Genomic DNA, 25,395 nt, shown 5'->3' on the forward strand with positions numbered 1-25,395 from the left:
AGTTAATACATGCTTCTTGGGGAAAAAAACGTAAGTATAGAAAAATGTGAAGAAGGGATACAGATCACCTGTCAACTTACTATAGTTTTGGTATCCACCCTTTCAGATTCCATCAGGAATGAACATTGTGTGATGGCTAAGAGCCCACACTCAGGTCATCAGGACTAGACACAGTGCTGGCTGTGTCATTACTAACTGAAGTAAGATAACTAACTTCTTTGAGATCCAGTTTCCTCTTCAATAAAACAAGATAAGGCTGGGCACAGTGGCTTACACCTGTAATCCCAGCACTCTCGGAGGCCGATCACTTGGGGTCAGGAGTTTGAGACCAGCCCGGCCAACATGGTGAAATTCTGTCTCTACCAAAAAATACAAAAATTTGCCAGGCAGCCGAGTGTGGTGGCTCATGCCTATAATCCCAGCACTTTTGGGAGGCCAAGGCAGGTGGATCACCTGAAGTCAGGAGTTCAAGACCAGCCTGGCCAACATGGTGAAACCTCGTCTCTACTAAAAATACAAAAATTAGCCGGACATGGTGCATGCCTGTAATCCCAGCTACTCGAGAGGCTGAGGCAGGAGAATCACTTGAACCCAGGAGGCGGAGGTTGCAGTGTATCGAGATCGCGCCACTGCACTCCAGTCTGGGCAACAGAGCAAGACTCTGGCTCAAAAAAATTTAAAAAGTAAAAAGAAAAAAAAATTAGCCAGGCATGGTGGCAGGCACCTGTCATCCCAGCTACTCAGAAGGCTGAAGCAGAAGAATCACTTGAACCCAGGAAGCAGAGGTTACAGTGAGCCAAGATTGCATCACTGCAGTCCAGCCTGGGCAACAGAGTGAGACTCTGTCTCAAAAAATAAAAAATAGGCTGGGTGTGGTGGCTCAGGCCTGTAATCCTAGCACTTTGGGAGGCCAAGACGGGTGGATTATGAGGTCGGGAGATCGATACCATCTTGGCTTACATGGTGAAACCCCATCTCTACTAAAAATATAAAAATTAGCCAGGCATGGTGGTGTGTGCCTGTAATCCCAGCTACTCCAGAGGCTGAGGCAGAAGAATCGCTTGAACCCAGGAGGTGGGGTTGCAGTGATCCGAGATTGCGCCATTGCACTCCAGCCTGGGCAACAGAGTAAGACTCCCTCTAAAATAAACAAACAAACACAAGATAATAATAGTACCTGGGCCGGGCGCGTTGGGTCACGCCTGTAATCCCAGCACTTTGGGAGGCTGAGGTGGGTAGATCACGAGGTCAGGAGTTCAAGACCAGCCTGACCAACATGGTGAAACCCCATCTCTACTAAAAATACAAAAATTAGCCAGGTGTGGTGGCAGGCACCTGTAATCCAGCTACTCAGGAGGCTGAGACAGGAAAATCGCTTGAACCCGGGAGGTGAAGTTTGCAGTGAGCTGAGATTATGCCATCACATTCCAACCTGAGCAACAGAATGAGACTCCATCTAAAAATAATAATAATAATAATAGTACCTGCTTAAATAAGCTAATGCATGTAAAGGGTTTAGTCAATACTTACATGAAGCAGTGGCTAACAAATATTAGTTCTAGGTGATGAAAAAGGACTCACACCACACCACTGTATAGCAGCCTGCTGTTTTCTCTCAACAGGAATTGATTCATTCAGTAATATTTTTTGAGAACCTGTTGCATATGCCAAACACAGTGCTAAGTCCTAACACTTAAACAAACAAAATCCTTGCCCTCATGGAACTTACATTTCTAGTGGAGAAAGAGACAGATAACAAGCTTGTATATGTTATAAAATATGTCACAGGGCCAGGCACAGTGGCTCACACGTGTAATCCCAGCACTTTGGGAGGCTGAGGTGGGTGGATCACTTGAGGTCAAGAGTTCGAGACCAGCCTGGACAACATGGCAAAACCCCATCTCTGCTAAAAATACAAAAATTAGCCGGGCATGTTGCGTGCCTGTAGTCCCAGCTACTCGGGAAGCTGAGTCAGGAGAATCACTGAACCCGGGAGGTGGAGGTTGCAGTGAGCCGAGATTGCACCACTGTACTCCAGCCTGGATAACAGAGCAAGCCTCCATCTCAAAGTTAATTAATTAAATTAAATATGTCATAGGTTGATAAGTGCTCTGGGGGAGATTCAGCATGTGTGGTGGATAGGGACCACCATCAGCGGGTTGGTATTTTATATAAAGTAGTCAAAGAAGGCCTCTTTGAAAAAGTGGCATTTGAGCGAAGTCTGAAGGGAATGAGGGAACTATATAATAAATATCTGGGGAAGAACATATCTGGCAGTGGGAACAGCATGTGCAGGGGCCCCGAGACCACAGCATGCTTTGCATATTTGAGGATGATCAAGGAGGCCCTTGTGGCCAGCAGAGAGAGGAAGAAAGAGAACCGGAGGAGCAGAGGTCAGGGAGATAGTGGGGACCCAATTGTGTAGGACCTTGCAGGTCATTCTGAGGATTGTAGCTATTCCTCTGAGTGAGATGGGGGCCTAGGGGAGGGATGGAGGAGATGAATGATACAATCTGACCCTCATTCCATGTCAGTACTTGTATATTGTGGTTAAAGTGGAAAGCCGCACAGCTCCTTGGACTCTATTAACCAGCATTCCCCAGCCCTGTGGGCCCCTCCCACCAGGAGTCCACAGCCTGCCTGACACGATGCAGTAACTCCCCCGACCCCCCCGCTGCCCATCACCACACCGTTTTTCTAGGTGGGAATGACATCCAGGCACACCCAGATGCTTCCAGGCTAGACCATACTGTGCCCAGCCTTACTGTTTGCATCTCACTGGCCATGACAGCTAATAGCCACCATCGATTAAGGCCTTGTCATAAGCCAGGCCTCTCACCCCCAAAGCCCCTTTAATCCTCACAGCCACCCTGCCAGGCAGCCAGTGGCATTCTCCCTTTTGCAGCTGGTACAACGATTAACTTGTGCAAGGTCCTGAAGCTGGCAGGCAGGGAGGCCAGGACTTGTACCCATCCATCAGACTCCTAAGGATGAGGACAGTGATGAACAAAGCACAGCATCCGCAGTGCCAGGCACACCACAGTCACCCAGACAGCAAGACAGAAGGCTGCATGAATCGGTGCTCTTCGTCCTGCCCTAAGCTCTCCCTCTGTTGAGAAAATGTCCAAGAAAGCATTCTGCACACTATGAAGAATTACACAAATATGAGCATGGCTGTGAAGATGATTAGGAGTCCGAAACCTTAGGCTCGGATTGGGCCGCTGATTTTTCTGATGGCCACCTCCTCCTAGTCATTGGCATGTTAACCTCAAACACCTGAGCGCCCCCAAACCTCAGCATATCCCTAGCTTCTCCTTTGCTTTGCCTGAAACAAAGCAAGTCTTTTATAAGCAAGGGAGGGGGCCTGTGGTGGCCTTGCTTTTGCGAACATGCTTTCACCTCCTTCCAGTTCATTGTTTTCATACAAAATTCCAGACGCACAGCGCAGGCAGACAGAAGCCTCATTCATAGCCAGAGGTCCCTCAGGCTGGGGTTTCCACGCCTCCTTCCCCTTCCCCTCGTCTCAGTCTCCTGCTGAAGTTGCGATCCACATGAAGCCACAGAGGTAGACTCAGGGCAAAGAAGAGTTTTAAATGTTGCTGATGGGGGTGGCCCTCGGAAGGCCACCACATGACATGGGGGAAAGAGCCCTGGATTTGCTTGACAATAGACGACTGCATTCCAGATTGGTTCAAATGACCTTAGACAAGTCATTGACCTCGTCTTCTTGAAAAGACGTGGATCTCAGAATCCTTCACAACACTTTGCTCCTGACAGCTAGTATCTATTCAGCAGAGTCGGCACAAGCTCACACAGCCCTTGACCTCCTGTGGGCCAAGTGTACGCCTTCTTCCTGGTTTGGTTAAGTTGGCATAGAGCTGAGCATGGTGCTGCTGGTGGTTCTACTAAATTGTATGATGGTTTAAAAAAAAAAAAAACTGCCCTTGAGCCTGGGTGTGGTGGCTCGCTCCTGTAATCCCAGCACTTTGTGAGGCCAAGGTGGGAGGCCAGGAGTTCGATACCAGCCTGGGCAAGATAATGAAATCTCTACAAAAACTAAAAAACTTAGCCAGGCATGGTGGTGCACGCCTATAGTCCCAGCTTCTCTGGAGGCTGAGAGGCAAGAGGATCACTTAAACCCAGGAGTCTCAGGCTGCAGTGAGCGGTGATCGAACCACTGCACTCCAGCCTAGGTGACAGAGTGAGCCCATCTCAAAAACAAGAAACAAAACCAGTTCTTGAGCAAGACACAGCTCTCTAATTTCCCAGTACTTTCCAGCTTTCCAAACCCTTCAGGCCCCACACCACCCTGATTTTTGTCACCTGCAAATAATAAAACTACAAACTGCACTGCACGTACGCTTTTGTAAAGGCTTGAACCATTGAATTCCTCAGCCCCACACCTTCTGGTCAGCACAGGGCACTGCACTGCCGCTCCAGACAGGCCTGGGCAGTGAGGAAAGGTGCCAGCCACGTGGACTGGGGGTAGGGAAAGTGCCTAATCATGAAATCCTAATTTATAATGTGTTGCTATCCTTAGCTGAGCATTAATTTGGCTCTCAGAAATAGGAGAAGGTGTGGGTGACTGGTCTGAGTTTCTGGGCAATTAGAACAAAAACAGAAGCATGCTCTTGCACACAAAGTGGACTTTCTCTAGGGTGGTGGTATTCTCTGGAGAACTGAACTCAGGGAGTCTTTATTATGTATACTTCTGTGCGTCTAAACTTTATACAGGGCTGGGTGCCGTGGCTTACGCCTGTAATCCACACTTTGGGAGGCTGAGGCGGGAGGATCAATTGAGCTCAGGAGTTTAAGATCTGCCTGGACAACACAGGCCTCGTCTCTACAAAAAAAAAATTTTTTTAATTAGCTGAGCATGGCGATGTGCACCTGTGGCCCCAGCTACTCAGGAGGCTGAGGCGAGAGGATCGCTGGAGCTGGGGAAGTTGAGATTTCAGTGAGTTGTGATCGGGCCACTACACTACAGCCTGGGCCATAGAGGGAGACCTTGCCTCCAAAAAAAAAAAAAATTAGAAAAACTTTACACAATGAACATATATCCATTTTTGACCACATTTCCTCAGTCTAAGATGCCATTGAATGAAAGACAATTATTTTCTGTACTTCCCTGAAAGCAAACTGCTATAATGTGTCATCTGTTAGAAAGACACGTCTCCGTTTTTGAGATGTTGAAATGTGAAAAAAATGTGCATCTTAGAATTGACAGAATGAAATAACTTTTTAAATTAAAAGATATTTTCAGCTGGGCTCAGTGGCTCACGCCTGTAATCCCAGCACTTTGGGAGGCTGAGGCAGGCGGATCACCTGAGGTCAGGAATTCGAGACCAGCCTGACCAACATGGTGAAACCTCGTCTCTACTAAAAATACAAAAATTAGCCAGACATGGTGGCGGGCACCTGTAATCCCAGCTACTCAGGAGGCTGAGGCAGGAGAATCGCTTGAACCTGGAAGGCGGAGATTGTATTGTGGTGAACCGAGATCGCGCCACCGCACTCCAGCCTGGGCAACAGTGTGAGATGGAGGGAAAAAAGAAAATATATTTTCCATTTTTGGAAAAAAATTACTTAAGTTGCTTTTGCATTCCACGCTCCTGCTCAGAGTGATTTCCTCAAAAAAGCCAAGGGAGTCACATTTGAAGATGAGGTAATTTTTTTTTTAATGTTTATGTGCCAGTTTCATACGAGGCCCTGTGCTTTCTCATCCCTGACCCCATGGAGCCCTTATGAGAACGATAAGCCCATATAAAATTACTACTTATGGAAAAGGAGTAATTTTGCAAGGAAGGAAACTGAAGGTCAAATTGGTGGTCCTGATCATGCAGTTCAGTAAGTGAGGGAGAGGAGGTTCAAACCCAGCTGCTGTGCCCCTGCTCCCCTCTTCTCACCACATGCCTCAGCTCTAAAGCTATCCTGAGAAAGGAACCAGGTTGGAACCTGAGCCTCCTACCAGAAGCCTGGGGAATCAAAGGGCGAACCTGAAGCCCACCCTGCAAATCCCGCTCTGTCTGGTGCAAAGGAAACTGACTTCCTCTGTGCACACACTGCTCTGCCCAATCTGAGTGACTCAGCCTCAAGATGACCTCACTGTCCTCAGTGGGCTGTTTGACCGCCTGCTTCGTGTCACTGAGCCCCAGCACTCAGCACATCAGATATGGATTTATGAGTATTTTCTCTGCTCCACTCCTCGAATGTGGCTAGGTTTGAAAAGGTCACCCTTCCCCTTGCCCTCCACCTCTCAGCTTTCTGTTGCCAGGCTGCCTCTGCCCATCCAGCTGCTAAAAACATCCCAAGCTGTGAAAGCTGTTTGCTCTTGCCAAGCTGTGGTTGGACCACCATCCAGGGGAGCTGGGGGCTCAGCCTGGATTTTCCCAGTGCCTAGGACAGAGGCATGGCTGGTAGAGGACGTTGCTTGCCAGAAAATTGGCAGAGTAAGCTGAAATATCAGTTCTGGGTCTGCACTACAGCAAAGTAGAATTTTCAGAAGGGGTCTCATACAAGTATAGAGTGACCACATGTTAAAGATTGATTTAATTCATTAACGAGGAAACCAGCAAAAGGACAAAGCTGGTTTAAGGGATGATTTTAAAGAGTGGCTCTTTTAGTTCTCTAGGGCTGCCATAAGAAATTACCACCAACTAAGTGGCTTAGAACAGCAGAAATCCATTCTTCCGCAGTTCATGAGGACAGAAGTCCAAAATCAAGGTGTGGGAAAGGTTGGCTCCTCTGAGAGGCACTGGAGGGAATCTGTCCATGCCTCTCCCCCAGCTCCTGATGGGTGCGGCCTGCAGCAGCATCACTCCAGTCTCCGCCTCTGTGGTCACATGGCCATCTTCCCTGTGTATCTGTAGGCTCCAACTCTCTCTCCTTATAAGGACAACAGTGATTGGATTTAGAGCCATCTGAATCCAGTATGACCTCATTTTAACTTGATTACATCTGCAAAGCCTCTATTTCCAAATAAAGTCACATTCCCAGGTACTGGGGAATTAGGACTTAAACATATCTTTTTGTGGGGGACGCAACTGAACTTTTAACACCTACATTACCAAACTCATTTCTCATTACTCAGCATCACAGACCCCTGGCTTGATAGGGGCATTTGGCATGCTGGAAAGACCAGAGCCACAGGCAGCGTTGTTGTTAGCTTTGATCTGTCCCCGGCATTATGGGATGTAGTAGTGTCAGCCGGTTAAGGCTCAGTGAAAGACAGGGCATCTCCACCTCCGAAGTCAGTACCATGTAGGGTATAGAGACCTTGGAATCAACTTCCAGGATTCAACTCCCAACTCTGTCCCCCACTGTGTGTGACTCCTGATATTTCTTCACCTCTCTGGGCCTCAGTTACCTCATCTGTGAAATGGGGGTGATAATGGTACACAGCCTATCAGAGAGTGCTTAGAGCAGCATATGGGAAGCTCTGAATAAATGTTTGCTGCTGACGATGAAGATGATTATCCGAATCACTCTCACCAGCAGACACAGCTTTGCTGCTTCTGTGGTGAGAAAGGCTGTTCCTGCTGGACACACTGGAAAATTTCCAGTCCCCAAAAAACATGGCAAGGGCAGTTCCTGATTAGGATAAAGGAAGCCTTTCTGATGGTCACATGCCCAGGTGACTTGTAGGCAGAGGCCAGCCCCGCCTCCTGTCCCCACTTCCCAACTTGCCCTGCCTTTGTGAATGACTCTTTTCTAGCTGTGCATCCTGGGTCTAGTTTGGAAGGTAATTTCTCAGGCACTTTTGAGTTGATGCAGGTGGCAGTTTCCTTTATGAATGCTCATAACCCAGGGTAAGCTTGACAGGGCAGTTTGAAGCCCAGAAACCAAAGTTGGGAACAACAGCCTTCCCAGCTAGAACTAGAGCTGGCCTGGTGAGAAACAGAAGGCCTCCCTGAGGTTAGAGGCCTAAGCAGACACCAGGTCTGGCCTTCCACATCCCAGCTGGGTGGAGCAAGACTCTCAGCACTTAGGAAGTGCCTGGCACGTTGATCTTTGGGAAGTGAGGGGCTCCTGTCATCTGTGTCCGGACTTCTCCCTTCTCGGGTGGACCACACATGGTCAGGCCAGGCCCTGAGTGGCGACTGTTGCTGCCGCTGCAGCTGCTTTTGACATTATTGTCTATAGAATAAAGGTAGAGGCTGGTGGGACCGCAGCAGCCACTCCCTGCCCAAGCCTGGCCCTAAGTGCATCTGAGAGTGCTCTGCGTTGAACCAGGAGGGGTCAGGCCCAGACTCTCTAGGTCCCTTTTCAGACACACCCTCCCTGCCCTTCGAGTCTTCCCCTTTTCAAACCTAGAAGAGAACAAGGGTTCTTTTTTTTGGTTTTGTTTTGTTTTTTGAGATGAAGTCTACATGGGATTTCACCATGTTGGCCAGGCTGGTCTTGAACTCCTGGCCTCAAGTGATCCACCTGCCTCGGCCTCCCAAAGTGCTGGGATTACAGGCATAAGCCACCATGCCCGGCCTGAAACATTGTTATATGGCACATAACTGTATATATATATATATGTTTTACTTATTTTTTTATCTGTATTTTTTTGAGACAGTCTTGCTCTGTCACCCAGGATGGACTACAGCAGCACGATCTCTGCTCACTGCAACCTCCACCTCTAGGGCTCAAGCAATTATTCTGCCTCAGCCTTCTGAGTAGCTGGAACTACAGGTGCCCACCATCACACTTGGCTAATTGTTGTATTTTTGTAGAGACAGGGTTTCACCATGTTGTCCAGGCTGGTCTCAAACTCCTAACCTCAGGTGATCCGCCCACACTGGCCTCCCAAAGTGCTGGGATTATAGGTGTGAGCCACCATACCTGGCCATCTTTCTGGTTTGTTTGTTTGTTTGTTTGTTTTGCTTTTGCTTTTCTTTAAGGGAGTGGAGATTTACCATTATTTGCCTGGAGTTGGGTTTGACTGCAGATGGGCAAATGACAAAATGGACATGTTTGAAAACCAGTTTGTAGTGGTGGTTGCACTAGTGTGTAAATTTACTAAAACTCATTAAACAATACACTTATTATGGGTGAATTGTATGGCATGCAAATGATTCTTCAATAAAGCTACTTAAAACGTATATAGTTGGGGCATGGTGGATTGAAACTGTAATCCCGGAACTTTGGGAGACTGAGGCGGGTGGATCACTTGAGCCCAGGAGTTCCAGACCAGCCTGGGCAATATGGCAAAATTCTACAAAAAATTTTTAAAAAGGTATAGCCGGGTGTACTGGTGAATGCCTGTAGTCCCAGCTGCTTGTGGGCCTGAGGCAGGAGAATGGCTTGAGCCCAGGAGTTTGAGGCTGTAGTTAGCTGTGATTGCACGGTGGCTCACACCTGTAATCCCAGCACTTTGGGAGGCCAAGGTGGGCAGATCATTTGAACTCAGAAATTCCAGACCAGCCTGGCCAACATGGTGAAACCCCATCTCTACTGAAAATACAAAAATTAGCCGGATGTGGTGGTGTGCACCTGTAATTCGTAGTTACTTGGGAGGCTGAGGCAGGAGAATCACTTGAACCTGGGAGACGGAGATTGCAAGTGATCCAAGATCGTGCTGCTGCAGTCCAGCCTGGGGGACAGAGTGAGACTGTCTCAAAAAATGAAGATTAAAAAAAATAAAATGTATATATGCAGTTATGTGCCACATAACAATGTTTCAGACTGGGCGCGGTGGTTCACACCTGTAATCCCAGCACTTTGGGAGGCTGAGGGAGGTGGATCACTTGAGACCAGCCTGGCTAACATGATGAAACCCTGTCTCTACTAAAAATACAAAAATTAGCCGGGCATGGTGGCAGGTGCCTGTAATCTCAGCTACTTGGGAGGCTGAGGCAGAAGAATTGCTTGAACCCAGGATTCTGAGGTTGCAGTGAGCTGACATCGTACCACTGTACTCCAGCCTGGGAGACAGTGAGACTCCGTCTCAAAAAACAAAAAACAAACAAAAAAACAAAACAAAACAAACAGGCCAGGCACAGTGGCTCATGCCTATAATCCCAACACTTTGGGAGGCCGAGGCGAGCAGATCACTTGAGGTCAGGAGTTTGAGACCACCCTGGGCAACATGGTGAAACCTCGTCTCTACTAAAAATACAAAAAATTATCCAGGTATGGTGGTGGGCACCTGTAATCCCAGCTACTCGGGAGGCTGAGGCAGGAGAATCACTTGAATCCAGGAGGCAGAGGTTTCAGTGAACCAAGATTGCACCACTGCACTCCAGCCTGGGCAACAAAAGTGAAGCCCGTCTCCACAAAAAAGAAAAAAAAAAAAAAGGAGCCAGCACAGTGGCTAATGCCTGTAATCCCAGCACTCTGGGAAGCCAAGGCTAGAGGATCACTTGAGGTCAGGAGTTCAAGACCAGCCTGGCCAACATGATGAAACTCCATCTCTACTAAAAAACAAACAAAGTTTCAGTTGATGACACACCTCACCTGCCACGGTGATCCCACAAAATTATAATACTGTATTTTTATTTTACCTTTTCTATGTTTAGATGTTTATATACATAATTACTTACCATTGTATTATAGTTGCCTACAGTGTCCAGTACAGTAACATGCTATATAGATTGGTAGCCTGGGAGCAATAGACTACACCATTTAGCCTAGGCGTGTAGTAGGCTAGACCATCTAGGTTTGTGTAAGTGCACTCTATGATGTTCACACAATGGTGAAATCACCTAATGACACATTTCTCAGAATTTATCCTTGTTGTTAAGCAATGCATGACTGGGTATATAAAATGAATTATCTTAAAACCACAATCAGTGAGAGATTAGTATCTTTTAGGTACTTTATAGGACATCCTCAGTGATTCTGAACTCGAAAAAGAAGAGGAAGGGGAGCTGAATTGGAAGCCATGGCCTTTATGTGACCTAGGACAGATTCATATCCTCTTTGGGCCTTGGTTTCCCCATCTGTGATACCCCGATGCTTTTGGAGGAGATGAGGGATGCCAGGGTGGTGGAGCCTCTGCTGTGGTTTCTGTGCCCAGCTCCAAAGGTGCATTGGACCTTCAGGTCATACCAGGCACCACTGTGCACTTTGTCTTCGCCATGGGAGCACCTCTGCCTTCCTGTCTTTGTACAGATAATTTCCATCCTCCAGCCACATGGAGCAAACACGCAGCCAGGAGCAGCTGGAAAATCCAGATTGGCCTAGCTTCGTTTTCTCCAATCCTGGCCCCTTCTTTGACCCAGACCAAAGAAGCAGCCAAGACACTGCCCTAGAGAAAACTCCCATCTTGGATGGAATGGATAGAGCACCTGCTGGGCATTTTCACGCTTTGCATAAATGTACACAGCCCTGATGGGCGGCCTCAGCCCATTCTACAGAGGAGGAAACAGAGGCTCACACACAGAGAGACATTTGTTCAAGGTAACGTAGCTGGTAAGCACTGAGCTTCCTGCTTTTTCCACTAGACCCCACTGCCAGGAAAGAGGCCAGGCACCTTGCTCAGGTGGAAGCTGGCCAAATTGGCTTATTTGGGAATCACCTGAGTTTCTCTCCTTCTGCCTCTCACAGTCGGGTCAGGACAGCAGAAATGCTGCTCCTCCAGGAAGACTTCCTGCAAAGCTTCACCCACCCACCCAGCAAGTGCTGAGACTCACCTTCCTCTGGGTCCCAGCAGCAGAGACCCAGAGGTTTGTGACCCAGGGACCGTGAGTAGCTCCATTTGGGAGCATGGAAGGAATGAGGCCCTGGGAGTCAGAAGAACACTTGCTGGCCTAGTGTGGTGGCTCATGCCTCTAGTCCCAGTATTTTGGAGGCTGAGGTAGTAGGATCACTTGAGCCCAGGAGTTTGAGATTAGTCTGGGCAACGTAGTGAGACCCCCCATCTCTACAAAAAATTTTTTAAAAATTAGCTGACACTTTGGGCAGCCGAGGTGGGTGGATCAGGGGCTTAAGACCAGCCTGGCCAACGTGGTGAAACCTTGTCTCTACTAAATATACAAAAATTAGCCAGGTGCAGTGGCATGTGCCTGTAATCCCTGCTACTTGGGAGGCTGAGGCAGGAAAATCACCTGAACCCAGGAGGTGGAGGCTGTAGTGAGCCCAAAATATATATATATATATATATATATATGCCAGGTGTAGTGGTGTGCACCTGTGGTTCCAGCTACTCAGGAGGCTGAGGTGGGAGGATCTCTTCAGCCTGGGAAGTTGAGGCTGCAGTGAGCTGTGATTGTGCCACTGTACTTCAGTCTGAGCAAGAGAGCAAGACCCCATCTCAAAAAAAAAAAAAAAAAAAATTAGAAAAGAAGAAAATCTGGTGCTATAATCTGAACATTTGCATCCCCACAAAATTCCTACCCTAAGCCCCAAGGAGATGGTATTAGAAGGTGAGTCCTTTGGGAAGTGATTAGGTCATAAGGGTGGAGCCCTCATGGGTGGGATTAGTGCCTTTATCATGTTCAGAGAGCTAGCAGCCTCTTCCACCTGTGAGGACGTAACAAGCAGGTACTGCCTATGAGAAAGGGCCCTCACCAGACACAAAATCTGCTGGGAACTTAGTCTTAGATTTCTAGCCTCCAGAACTGTAAGAAATAAATGTCTATGTTTGTAAGCCTCCCAGTTTGTTCTGTTGTTACATAGCAGCCCCAGGAGACTAAGACACCTGGTCAGGTGGTGGGGATGAAGTATCGCTCTGTTGCCCGGGCTGGAGTGCAGTGGCACAATCTTGGCTCACTACAACCCCACCTTCCAGGTTCAAACGATTCTGCTGCCTCAGCCTCCCTAGTAGCTGGGATTACAGGCACTCGCCACCATGCCTGGCTGATTTTTTTTTTGTATTTTTAGTAGAGACAGGGTTTCATCATATTGACCAGGTGGTCTCGAACTCCTGAACTCAAATGATCTACCCGCCTCGGCCTCCCAAAAATGCTAGGATTACAGGCGTGAGTCACCGCACCCAGCCTCGCAGTAGAGTTCTGAACAAGAGTGGGACAAGCAGATGTGACTTAAAAGAGGGTAGCTCAGCTGGGCATGGTCGCCACTGCACTCCAACCTGGGCGACAGAGTGAGATTCTGTCTCAAAAAAAAGAAAAAAAAAAAAAAGAGTGGCTCTAGCTGCAGGGTGGAGGATGGTCAGATCCCAGTGGTGTTGAGTGGGAGGACAGGGGACCAACCAGGAGGCTGCAGCTGGAGCTCCTTCCTGTGGGGCCTCCAGGGGAGGGTGTGGCACCAACCCTCCTTTCACATTTTCTCTGCCCCTCTTTCCTCATTCTTTTTCTGTCCCCTGCCCCACTTCCTGGGGCCCACTGCCTATCTGATAAGCTCTGGGGAGTGCCCACTTCATGGCCTGCTGCTCCTGGCAGTCTGTAACTGGTTTCTTCTGGAGATGGTGCAGGGGCTGCATGGTGGGCACACGGGACAGCATGCCTGTGGGAGTGCCATGAGAAGGGGAGGGCCTGAGCCCCCAGGGTGGGCAAGGTGCAGGTAGAAGGCCAGGGGAGAGTCCTGCAAGAGCTACTCCTGGCCGACTCAGACCCTCCTGCCCTTCTTATCAGGCTTGAGGAGCGATAAGGGGCCAGTTCCTGGACTGTGGGTTCTAGGCCTTTGTTTGGGGCCGCCAGGAAGTGACTTGGTTTTGCTGCGGCTTAAGGAGTGTGGTTGATTCACCAGGGTGGTGGGCTGGGTGTGCCTGGGGGAGCCCACAGACACCAGGCCCTGCACCACCCATCACCAACAGGCCAGCCTCTGGGAGGCCGCCGTGGGAGTGTGTCCAGCCTCCACACCCACCTCCTGACAGCCGGCCACAGAGGAAGGATTCCTCACCCCAGGGCGTCTCCTCTTTCTTTACTTTGCAAGCAGAAACGCTTCCAGAATATATTATTCCCCAAATGTGCAAGACACTAGAATGGGTGCTTTGCCTACACCATCTCCTTTCATCTTCACCCCGGTAACAACGGCCCTCAGGGCTCATCGTGGCTGTTATCACTGTCCACATTTTGCAGAAGAGGAAACTGAGACTCAGAGAGAGGAAGTAAATTGCTCAGGTTCACTCAGCTAGGAAGCAACAGATCAGGATTCAAGCCCAGTCCAAAATTCATAATTCACTCCTTGAAAAGCCAAAAGAACGGACAGGGCCGTACGGGGTGGTTTCAGGAGGGTTGTGAGTCCCCTGGGAGCTGTGCAGAGCTTACATCGGGTGCTCAAAGGAACCTGAGCCAACCACTGCCCAAGAGATTCTACCAAGATGGAAATGATTCCTCCCCAGCCACAATTCCGTCACCTGCGTGATGGGAGAGGCTGGATCAGGTGTTCTCCACGGCCGGATATTAAGTGAGTAACCTGAGTTCATAAATGAGCAGTTGGGCGGGCTCTTCTTCCAGGCTCTTAAATGGGGAGCAGGGTGTGGTGCTCGGGGATAAGAGAAAAGAACAGGAAATTCCCAGCCCAGTGGGAGAGACCCTATTAGTCAAGACAGCAAAGCAATTCCAAAAAAGGGAAGTTTCTGACTCATGTTGCTGAGCCATGTATCAGCAGGACTCTGCCCCTTCAGCATTGATCAGTCAGCTTGGATGTTGCTCCTTCCATGGCTACCAAGGCGTCTACTAGATTCCCCAAGCTCACATCTCACCGGCTTTGGCCCTTACAGAAAGAGTCTCTGGCTGAGAAGTCTCAGATAAAATCCTGATTGGTTTATTTTGAGTCACCTGCCATCCCTGAACCAGTCACCATGGTCTGGAGAGGGGGTTTACTATTAGCCAAACCAGCACAGCCTGCCTACCCTCTCAGTGGATCTTGCTGTGGGGCGAGCCAGCAGCCCCACATGGATTAGGTGGAGTTGGAAGAGGAAGAGGTGGAGGCAGGCAAAAGCCATGAGACCCCAGCCATCCAGGGGCTGGCTCCTCACCCAGCCAGTCTTTCCACGCCCAGGCTTTGCTAGGCCGTTCTTGTCAGGCCAAGGATGCTAGAGGGTCATCACCAAGAAGGAGCCACTTGGTGTCTTAGTTTAGGTCAGGGATTTTGAACCTCAGCACTATTGATATTTAGGGCTGATAATTATTTGCTGAGGGGGGCTGTCCTCTGCATTGTAGGGTGTTTAGCAGCATCCCTGGCCTCTACCCACTAAAAGCCAGTAGCAACTCCTCCCTCTTCCACTGTGATCATCAAAAATGTCTCCAGCCTTGCCACATGTCCCTGGGAGACAAAATCGCCCGTGGTTGAGAACTATTGGTTTAGGGCCGGCACGGTGGCTCATTCCTATAATTCCAGCACTTTGGGAGGCTGAGGCGGGCAGATCACCTGAGGTCAGGAGTTTGAGACCAGCCTGGCCAACATGGTGAAACCCTATATCTACTAAAAAAAAAAAAAAAAAAAAAAAAAAAAAAAAAAAAAAAGCAAAAATTAGCCAGGCCTGGTGGCGGGTGCCTGTAATCTCAGCTACTTGGGAGGCTGAGGCAGGAGAATCTCTTTAATCCGGGAGGTGAAGGTTGCAGTGAGCAAAGATTGCACCATTGCACTCCAGCCTGGTTGACAGAGCGAGACTCAGTCTAGAATAAATAAATACAGAACTATTGGTTTAGGTGATCCCAGAAGCAGATTTTGAGATGAAGACCTCAGGAGGAGTGGGGAAGTGAGACAGGGAGAGAAGGCAGCTGATGCAGGTGTGCTCATGAGCAGGCTATCACTGTGGGCAGCTGGGGCTTGATCCCACAGGGGAGCCCTGGGGAACAGGCTGGAACATGCAACTCAGCGTTGCCCAGACCGACAGACAAGAGAACACACTGGAAGCTGCTGGGATAGGGGGCGTTAATTCCAGGGCACATGAGGCCTGCAGTGTGGTGCAGAGAGGACCCTGGCTACTCAGAGAAAGCAGGTGCTGTTAGCAGCAGAATGTATCCGAGTCACCGAAGTATGTTGGCGATGGTGAATCCGTAAGGGTCTGCAGCAACCTCAATTCTTGCCACCTCAGAGGAAAGAATTCCACTGAGGGGCATAAGGCAGATTGAGAGACCAAGGCAAGTTTTTTGTTTTCGTTTTTCTTTTTTGAGACAGATGCTTACTCTTTTTGCCCAGGCTGGAGTGCATTGGCACAATCTCGGCTCACTGCAACCTCTGCCTCCTGGGTTCAAGAGATTCCCCTGCCTCAGCCTCCTGAGTAGCTGGGATTACAGGTGCCTGCCACCACGCCCAGCTAATTGTAGTAGAGACGGGGTTTCACCATGTTGGGTCAGGCTGGTCTCGAACTCCTGACCTCGGGTGATCCACCCACCTTGGCCTGCCAAAGTGCTGGGATTACAGGCGTGAGCCACCGTGCCCAGCCCAACCAAGGCAAGTTTTTGAGCAGGAGTGAAAGTTTTATTAAAAAGCTTTAGAGCAGGAACAAAAGGAAGTAAAGCACACTTGGAAGAGGGCCAAGTGGGCGACTTGAGAGATCGAGTGCACACTTGACCTTTGACTTGGGGTCTTCTAGGTTGGCATTCCGCATGCGCAGTGGCCTGCCAGCGCTTGGCCGGGGCCCCATGCGCAGTGTGTTTACTGGGGTTGTATTCATGCTCACTTGAGGCGTTTTTCCCTTACCAGCCAAGGGTTCCCAGAGGAAGGTCATACACCAGTCAAACTCTGAACTTTTGCCTCTTAGTGCGCATGCTTGAGCCCACTCGCCCAACTCCTGAGATCTTATCTGGAAGCCGCGGCTCACCAGGTTCAGGTGTTTCTGTTGGGAGACTGCCCTTCTCTGGTGCCAGCTGCAACCAATTATCATTTTAGAGCGACAGCTGCCTGACCATGGTGGGGTGGTCGCCTGACATTCCCGGTGGGGGCCTCTCCTGCTGTGCTCATGTCTGCCTGGCTACCTGCTACAAGATCTTCTGCTGAAATGTGGGCAGTGGGCACTGGGAGGGCAGGGGCAGATGGGAGCACATTCAATAACCCCCAGCGGTTTCCTGCTCCTTCTCCCTGGTTTTTTCCTTTCCAGCCAATGTACCCATGCAAGGATTTGCCTCTGAGGAGGGCCTGTGGGCCTGCCATGCCCTCATACCCCTTCTAGTGGTTTCTTCCAAGGTCTCCATGTTTGCCATTGTCTTTCCCACCACCCCAGCTGGACCTGGGTTAGAATCCTGACCCTGCTATGTCTAAGCTGTGTGACCTCAGGCAGATTTCTTAACCTCTCCGGGCTTGGATTTCTCCTGTATAAAACGGGCCCAATGATACCTGACACATGCTTTAGGGGGTGCTGTGGTGTAAATGTTCATGTCCCCTCCAAAATTCATGTTGCAACTTAATCCCCAGTTCGACAGTAGAGAGGTAGGCCTTTGGGAGGTGATTAGGCTTTGAGGACTCTGTCCTCCTGGAGGGATTCGTGCTATATAAAAGGGTGGGAAGGAACCAGCTAGGACCTGTGCCTTTCTGCCCTCCACAGGTGAGGGGATGGCAACGAGGCATCAGAGAGCAGCCCTCACCAGACGCAGTACATGCTCAATAAACACTGACAGACTAAGAAAATCATCCCCCGCCAGGTGTAGAAAGTGGAAATGATAGCTCCAGTACTTCTGTTCACTCACTGAGTGGAAGGCAGGTGGGCTGGTGGTTGGCACTCCTGCCATGACAGAAACAACAGCTGCTGGTCAGGTCTCGGCTCTACTTTTCACTGGCTGGGTGATGTTGGGGAAGTTCCTTGACCTTTCTGTGCCTTAATCTTCCCATTGGTAAAATGGGAATAATAATAACATCCAGGTGTAATTTTCTAGGTTAGAATAGTGAACGTAAAGCTCTTTGTCTGGAAGAGCTCAGTGCTTGTTAGCTCTTCTCATTCTTGGTAGTTGGGTGCTCATGACATGCCATGTTTCATTGACTCTAAGATGTTATTGATCACAGGAACACACCACTATTTTATGTGCCACCAAGAAAGAAAAAGACTGATAGAAAGCTCTTGTCATTTAGGATGATTTTTTTTTCTTCTCACTGAGAAAGTTCTTTTATCATATAACACACCATCTACGTGTACATAGAAGAAAACTATGGTGAAATAAGGGAGCCAAGATATTTTTTAGGGCCAGGCGCCGTGGCTCACGCCTGTAATCCCAGCACTTTGTGAGGCTGAGGCAGCAGATCACTTGAGGTCAGGAGTTCGAGACCAGCCTTGCCAACACGGTGAAACCCCCGTCTCTACTAAAAATACAAAAATTAGCTGGGTGTGGTGGTGGTGGGCACCTGTAATCACAGCTACTCAGGAGGCTGAGGCGGGAGAATCACTTGAACCCAGGTGGCGGAAGTTGCAGTGAGCCGAGATCGTGCCACTGCACTCCAACTTGGGCCACAGAGTGAGACTCCATCTAAAAAATAAATAAAGCAATAAAAAATAAAATGTTGAAAAAAAAGACCATATCTTTTCCTCTTTCTTTCTTCCTTCCTTCCTTTCTTCCTTCCTTCCTTTCTCTCTCTCTCTCTCTTTCTTTCTTTCTCTTTTCTTTCTCTTTCTCTCTCTCTTTCTTTCTCTTTCTCTCTTTCTTTTTCTTTTTTTTTTGAGACAGGGTCTCGTTCTGTCACCTAGGCTGGAGTACAGTGGTGCAATTAGAGCTCACTGCAGTCTCAAACTCCTGGGCTTAATCCATCCTCCTGCCTCAGCCTCCTTCCTGAGTAGCTGAGACTACAAGTGCACACCACCATGCCTAGCTAATTTTTAAAAATTTTGTAGAGACAGGATCTCGCTATGTTGCCCAGCCTGGTCTTGAATTTCTGGTCTCAAGCAATCCTCCTGCCTCAGCCTCCCAAAGAGCTGGGATTACAGGCATGAGCCACGGTGCTCTGCCTCTTTTGTTTGTTTGTTAACACATCCATTTATTGAGCACATACTCTGTACCAAGAACTGCCCCCAAAGAGAACTGGGAGCCATAAGGATGGAAGGCTGGGATGGGGGTGAGGTGGGGATATGGAAGTTTAGAATGTGGGTCCCTGTTTCCTGAACCCCACGCCAACGTCTCTCCCAATCATTGATCTCTTGAGTGCTAGGACAAAAAAACCGAGTTGGCCGGGCGCGGTGGCTCAAGCCTGTAATCCCAGCACTTTGGGAGGCCGAGACGGGCGGATCACGAGGTCAGGAGATCAAGACCATCCTGGCTAACACGGTGAAACCCCGTCTCTACTAAAAATACAAAAAATTAGCCGGGCGTGGTGGCGGGCGCCTGTAGTCTCAGCTACTCGGAGGCTGAGGCAGGAGAATGGCGTGAACCCGGGAGGCGGAGCTTGCAGTGAGCCGAGATCGCGCCACTGCACTCCAGCCTGGGAGACACAACGAGACTCCGTCTTGCCAGAGGGTTAACAGTAGGGAGTGACTTTCCAGGCCACAGAACCAGGTAGGACCTGGGCAAGTCCCACGACCTCAGCCTGCAGTTGTCTGTGTTATTCACAGAGGCAGGACCGTCTAGTGCACGCTTATGTCTTCCTGGCTCCTTGCCTGCCTGGGCCCAGCTCCCAGCCCCAGGGAGGCAGTAGAATCCGTGGAATATGTAAGAGTTTTGGCTCAGACAGGTCAGGGCTCAAGTCCCAACACTGCCTATTTCCGTATGTGCTTTCATTTCCCCATCTGTGAAATGGGGGTGATAGTATAATGACACTGACTTGGTTGTCATGAGTATTGAATCAGACAACCCACATAAAGGGCCCAGCCCATGGCAATGAATACTACACATTGGCCCTTTTTATATTTCTATTTTAGGTGACCCCAGGACTGGGTCTCCTGCTGGGTCCATCTGACTTCCACTCTCCAGCACCCCCAGGGTTTACTGCTTCCATTCTGCTGACAGTCATCTGCTCTTCTCTGGCTGATTCAAGGTGATCTTTGGGGTCTGTCCAGGGCCCTGCATAAGGTCCTGGGGTGGACTTTTTGCTGTCTCCCGTTAGGAGACAGAGTGTGAGGGTTTCCAGGCTCCCCACAAAACCCAGGACAGACAGGAATGAAATTCTGGTGACGGGGATGGATTACAGATGGATGTTGTCGCTCACTCCTATCCGATACTGGTCCTCATTAAAGACTTGATTAGAGGCCAAGCGCGGTGGCTCTCACCTGTAATCCCAGCACTTTGGGAGGCCGACGGTTCACCTAAGGTTGGGAGTTCAAGACCAGCCTGGCCAACAGGGTGAAACCCTGTCTCTACTAAAAATACAAAAATTAGCCGGGCGTGGTAGCACATGCCTGTAGTCCTAGTTTCTAGGGAGGGTGAGGCAGGAGAATTGCTTGAACCCAGGAAGTGGAGGTTGCAGTGAGCCGAGATTTTACCGCTGTACTCCAGCCTGGGTGACAAAGCAAGACCCCATCTCAAAAAAAAAAAAGACTTGATTAGAGTGAGGGCTGTGCCTTTCACCCTCTGGAGGGGAAATATGGGCCACAGAAAAGGACAGGGTGTGAATAATGTGACATAGCCACAGGTGGCAAAGGGCAAATGCCAGGTGTACCAGAATCACCACCCACTCATGAGGCTCTGGGTCTACAGGTAAGTGGGTGGCTCTGGGTCAGAAAGACATGGGTTCAATCCCTGGCTCCTCCACTTATTAGTCAAGCCTTAGTTTCTTCACCTGTAAAACAGAATTCTAATGGCAACAGTCTGGCAGAACCCAAGGTATTTGTCAACATCCATGGTCTCCTCTTCTTGGGCATTAGCCAGAATATATTTCCCAGACGCCTGCTACATGGAGTGACCATGTGCTGTCAATGGAAAGTGGGTTTGGGCTTGTAATCGCAGCACTTTGGGAGGCCAAAGTGGGGTGTATCGCTTGAGCTTAGGAGGTCAAGACCATCCTGGACAACATGGCAAAACCGCATCTTTACAAAAATTAGCTGGGTCTGTGGTCCCAGCTACTTGGGAGGATGAGGCAGGAGGATCACTTGAGCCCTGGAGGCAAAGGTGGCAGTGAGCTGAGAGTGCACCACAGTATTCCAGCCTGGGTGACAGAGCAAGACTCTATCTCTCTCTCTTTTTAAAATAATTTAATAGTGTTTTGTTTTCGTTTTTTGAGACAGAGTCTTGCTATGTCGCCCAGGCTGCAGTGCAGTAGTGCAGTCTCAGCTCACTGCCACCTCTGCCTCCTGGGTTCAAGCAATTCTTCTTCCTCAGCCTCCCAGGTAGCTGGGATTACAGGTGTGTGCCACCATGCCCAACTAAATATTCTATTTTTAGTAGAAATGGGGTTTTACCATGTTGGCCAGGCTGGTTTTAAACTCCTGACCTCAGGTGATCCACCCACCTCTGCCTCCCAAAGTGCTGTGATTACAGGCGTGAGCCACCACACCTAGCGTAATAGTGTTTTTTAATGAATTGATTTTGCCCTAGGGAGATTGTGAATCAGGGAACTCAGCAGTAGACTCCTATCTGTATGTTAGAATTACCTGGGGAGCTTTAAAAAAATACCATTGCCTGGGCTCCACTTCCAGAGATTCCAATTCAATTGTTCTGGGGTAGAGCTGAGCATCAGGAGCTTTTAAACAAATTTTCTGGGCTGGGCACGGTGGCTCACGCCTGTAATCCCAGCACTTTGGGAGGCTGAGGCAGGTGGATCACTTGAGTTCAGGAGTTCAAGACCAGCTTGGCCAACATGGCGAAACCCCATCATCTCTACTAAAAATACAAAAATTAGTCAGGTGTGGTGACAGGCACCTATAGTCCCAGCTACTTGGGAGGTTGAGGCATGAGAATCGATTGAACCTGGAAGGCGGAGGTTGCAGTGAGCCAAGATCCTGCCACTGCACTCCAGCCTGAGTAACAGAGTGAGACCGTGTCTCAAAAAAAAAAAAAAAAAGAAAAGAAAGAAAAAAATTTTTCCAGTGGGCCAGGTGCAGTGACTCATGCCCACAATCCCAGCACTTTGGGAGACTGAGGTGTGTGAATAGCTTGGGCCTGGGAGTTCGAGACCAGCCTGGGCAACATGGTAAAACCTTGTCTCTACAAAAAATACAAAACTTAGCTGGGCATGGTGCACATGCCTGTAGTCCCAGCTACTGGGGAGTCAAGGCAAGAGGATTGCTTGAGCCTGAGAGGTCGAGGCTGCAGTGAGCTGTGATCGTGCCACTGCACTCCAGCCTCAATGACAGAATGAGACCTTGTGCCAGGGCTGAGAACCAATGATGTAATTAATCTCAGGGCCTTTGCATGTGTTCCCTCTATCTGGAAGACTCTATGACCAGATCCTCCTAGAGCCAGCTTCTTCTCATCGTTCAGGTCTTGCATTAACATCCGAGGGCTGCCATAACAAATTACCACGTATTTGGTCGTTTAATGCAACAGAAATCTACTCTTACAGTTCTGAAGGCCGGAAGTCCAAAATCAAGGTGTTGGTGGGGTTAGTTCCTTCTGCAGACCCTGAGGGAGAATTTGTTCCTTGCCTGTCTCCTGGCTTCTGGAGGCTGCTGGTAGCCCTTGGCATTACTTGACTTGGGGCTTCATAACTCTGATCTCTGCCTCTATTTTCACATGGTCTTCTCCTTTTCTGTCTGTTGTAAGGATATTTACCATTGGATTTAGGACCCATACTAATCTAGAATAATCTCAATTTGAAGTCCTTTACCTTAATCACATCTACAAAGACCTTTATTCCAAAAAAGGTCACATTCTGAGGTTCCTGGTAGACAGATCTTTTGGGAGCCATAATTTAAACCACTACATCTCTCAAGTATCACCTCCTCGTGTTAGCAGTGGCAAATCCGTATAGGTCTGCAGCAACCTCAATTCTTGCCTCCTCAGAAGAAAGAATTTGACTGAGGGGCATAAGGCAAGGAGAGACCGAGGCAAGTTTTTTTTTTTTTTTTTTGAGACGGAGTCTCGCTGTGTCGCCCAGGCTGGAGTGCAGTGGCCGGATCTCAGCTCACTGCAAGCTCTGCCTCCCGGGTTTTTACGCCATACTCCTGCCTCAGCCTCCCGAGTAGCTGGGACTACAGGCGCCTGCCACCTCGCCCGGCTAGTTTTTTGTATTTTTTTAGTAGAGACGGGGTTTCACCGTGTTAGCCAGGATGGTCTCGAACTCCTGACCTCGTGATCCGCCCGTCTCGGCCTCCCAAAGTGCTGGGATTACAGGCTTGAGCCACCGCGCCCGGCCTGAGGCAAGTTTTAGAGCAGGAGTGAAAGTTTGTGAAAAAGTTTCAGAGCGGGAATGACAGGAAGTAAAGTACACCTGGAAGAGGGCCAAGTGGGCGTCCTGAGAGATCAAGTGCACAGTTTGTCCTCTGATGTGGGTTTTATATGTTGGCATGCTTCTGGAGTCTTGCGTCTCTTCTTCCCTGATTCTTCCCTTTGTTAGAATGTTGGGTGTGTTGGGCCTCAGGGATAGGCCTCAGGACACAATCTCTCTGACCTTCTTCTGCTCCCTTTTCACCTGCCCCAAGGAAAGATTCCAATCTTCCCCCACCTTTCTCACTTGGGTCATAGACTCTCATTCCAGAGAGGGTACTGCCCCATACTCTGTGGGAAGGAATGCTGAGCTTCCATAAAAGCCCAAGAGGAGGCTGGTGCGGTGACTCATGCCTGTAATCCCAGCACTTTGAGAGGCCAAGGTGGGTGGATCACCTGAGGTCAGGAGTTTGAGACCAGCCTGGACAACGTGGTGAATCCCCATCTCTACTAAAAATACAAAAATTAGCCAGGCATAGTGGCAGGCGCTTGTAATCCCAGCTACTCAGGAGGCTGAGGCAGGAGAATCGCTTGAACCTGGGAGGTGGAGGTGGCAGTGAGCTGAGTTGGCACCACTGCACTCCAACCTGGGCGACAGAGCAAGACTCCGTCTCAAAAAAAAAAAAAAACACAGCCTATCTAACAAAGTTGTCTATAGAGCCTGATATCTACTCGGGTGATTTGGGGCAGGGGTGGGACTGAGCAGAATAGTCATGCAAAATCTAAAACATCCCTAAAGTTGGAGAGGGATTGGCCCCCTAAAATTTATAGGATGCCCCCACCATCATGGCTAAAGCCACCCCCACGTCTCTCAGGTCTCAGGCTGTTGAGGTGGCCAGACCCAGAGAGGAGGAGCCCGTGGAGTCATCTTGTTCAGCCCCCTGACTTGGGGCAGGACTGCACCCCATCCAGGTCAGAGACTGACTCACCCCCAGCTACTACTCACTGGAAAGTTAGGCAGCTCCCTCCTCATCCTGCCTTCCAGGAAAGCCAGGCTTTCTGGAAGTCCAGAGGCTAGAGCTTGCCTCTTCCTGCCCAGGGTGGGATGAGGGGGGTGGGTTAGAGGATGGGGTGAGGGGCTGGTTCACTCTGACCTCATCAAATTCTTGGACCAGGGAGTGGAGGAGCATGGCGAGCCACCCCCAGGTCCAGCCTGCTGCTGCGATTTGTGGGCTGGCTTCCAGGCAGGCTAAGAATGGAATTGGCCCCAGGAACGCACTGTAGGAAGGGACCTGTCTGCCTCCATTTGGGAAGGAAAATGGTGCAAACGTAGGTTTAAGTCCCTGCACTGCCGTTTCCTAGTGTGTCACCTGAGCAAGTTATTTAAGCTGAGCACAGTCCTTTCCTGTGAAAGGGAGATAACAATGACCTAACTCATAGGGCTGTTTCGAGGATTAAATGAGGTACTTTTATCCTTTGCATAATTTCTGGGGGCATGGTTTTTGTTCAGCAAATATTAGCTACCTGGAAAGCAAGAGCATTTAAAGACAAAGGGGGCCAGTGCGGTGGCTCACGCCTGTAATCCCAGCACTTTGGGAGGGTGAGGCAGGCGATCACTTGAGGTCAGAAGTTTGAAACCAGCCTGGCCAACATGGTGAAACACCATCTCTACTAAAAATACAAAGAAAAAGTTAGCCAGGGATGGTGGTGGGTGCTTGTAATTCCAGCTGCTTAGGAGGCTGAGACAGGAGAATAGCTTGAACCTGGGAGGCAGAGGTTGCAGTGAGCCGAGGTCACACCACTGCACTCCAGCCTGGGTGACAGAACGAGACTGTGTCTCAAAAACAAACAAAAAATTAGCCGGGCATGGTGGTGAGCGCCTGTAATCCCAGCTACTCCGGAAGCTGAGGCACGAGAATCGCTTGAACCCAGGAGGCAGAGGTTGCAGTGAGCCAAGATTGCACCACTGCACTCCAGCCTGGGTGACAGAGTGATACTCAGTCTCTAAATAAATCAATCAATAGGGCATTTTTCTTTAGACAGAGGAGCACCTATCACCAGCTCCATCGAAACTAGCAGTGCCACAGTCGAGGCGCTCAAGGGAGGGGGCAGCGTAGTGGGGTCTGAGGGCTCACGTAGCTAGTGAGCAAAATACAGGCTTTGAAGCCAGACTGCATGGGTTCAGATACCAGGTATGTTAGAGGTTGCATGACGTTGGGTAAGTCACTTAATAACCTTCCATGTGTCTCAGTTTCCTCCTCTGCACAGTGGAGGAAATAGCAATGCCAGCTTCACAGGGGTATCATGAAGATTAAATGACTTTTATGTAAAACACTCA

The sequence above is a fragment of the Macaca thibetana genome, chromosome 2 (assembly GCF_024542745.1).
Source record: "Macaca thibetana thibetana isolate TM-01 chromosome 2, ASM2454274v1, whole genome shotgun sequence".
In the NCBI taxonomy this organism is placed as follows: domain Eukaryota; kingdom Metazoa; phylum Chordata; class Mammalia; order Primates; family Cercopithecidae; genus Macaca; species Macaca thibetana.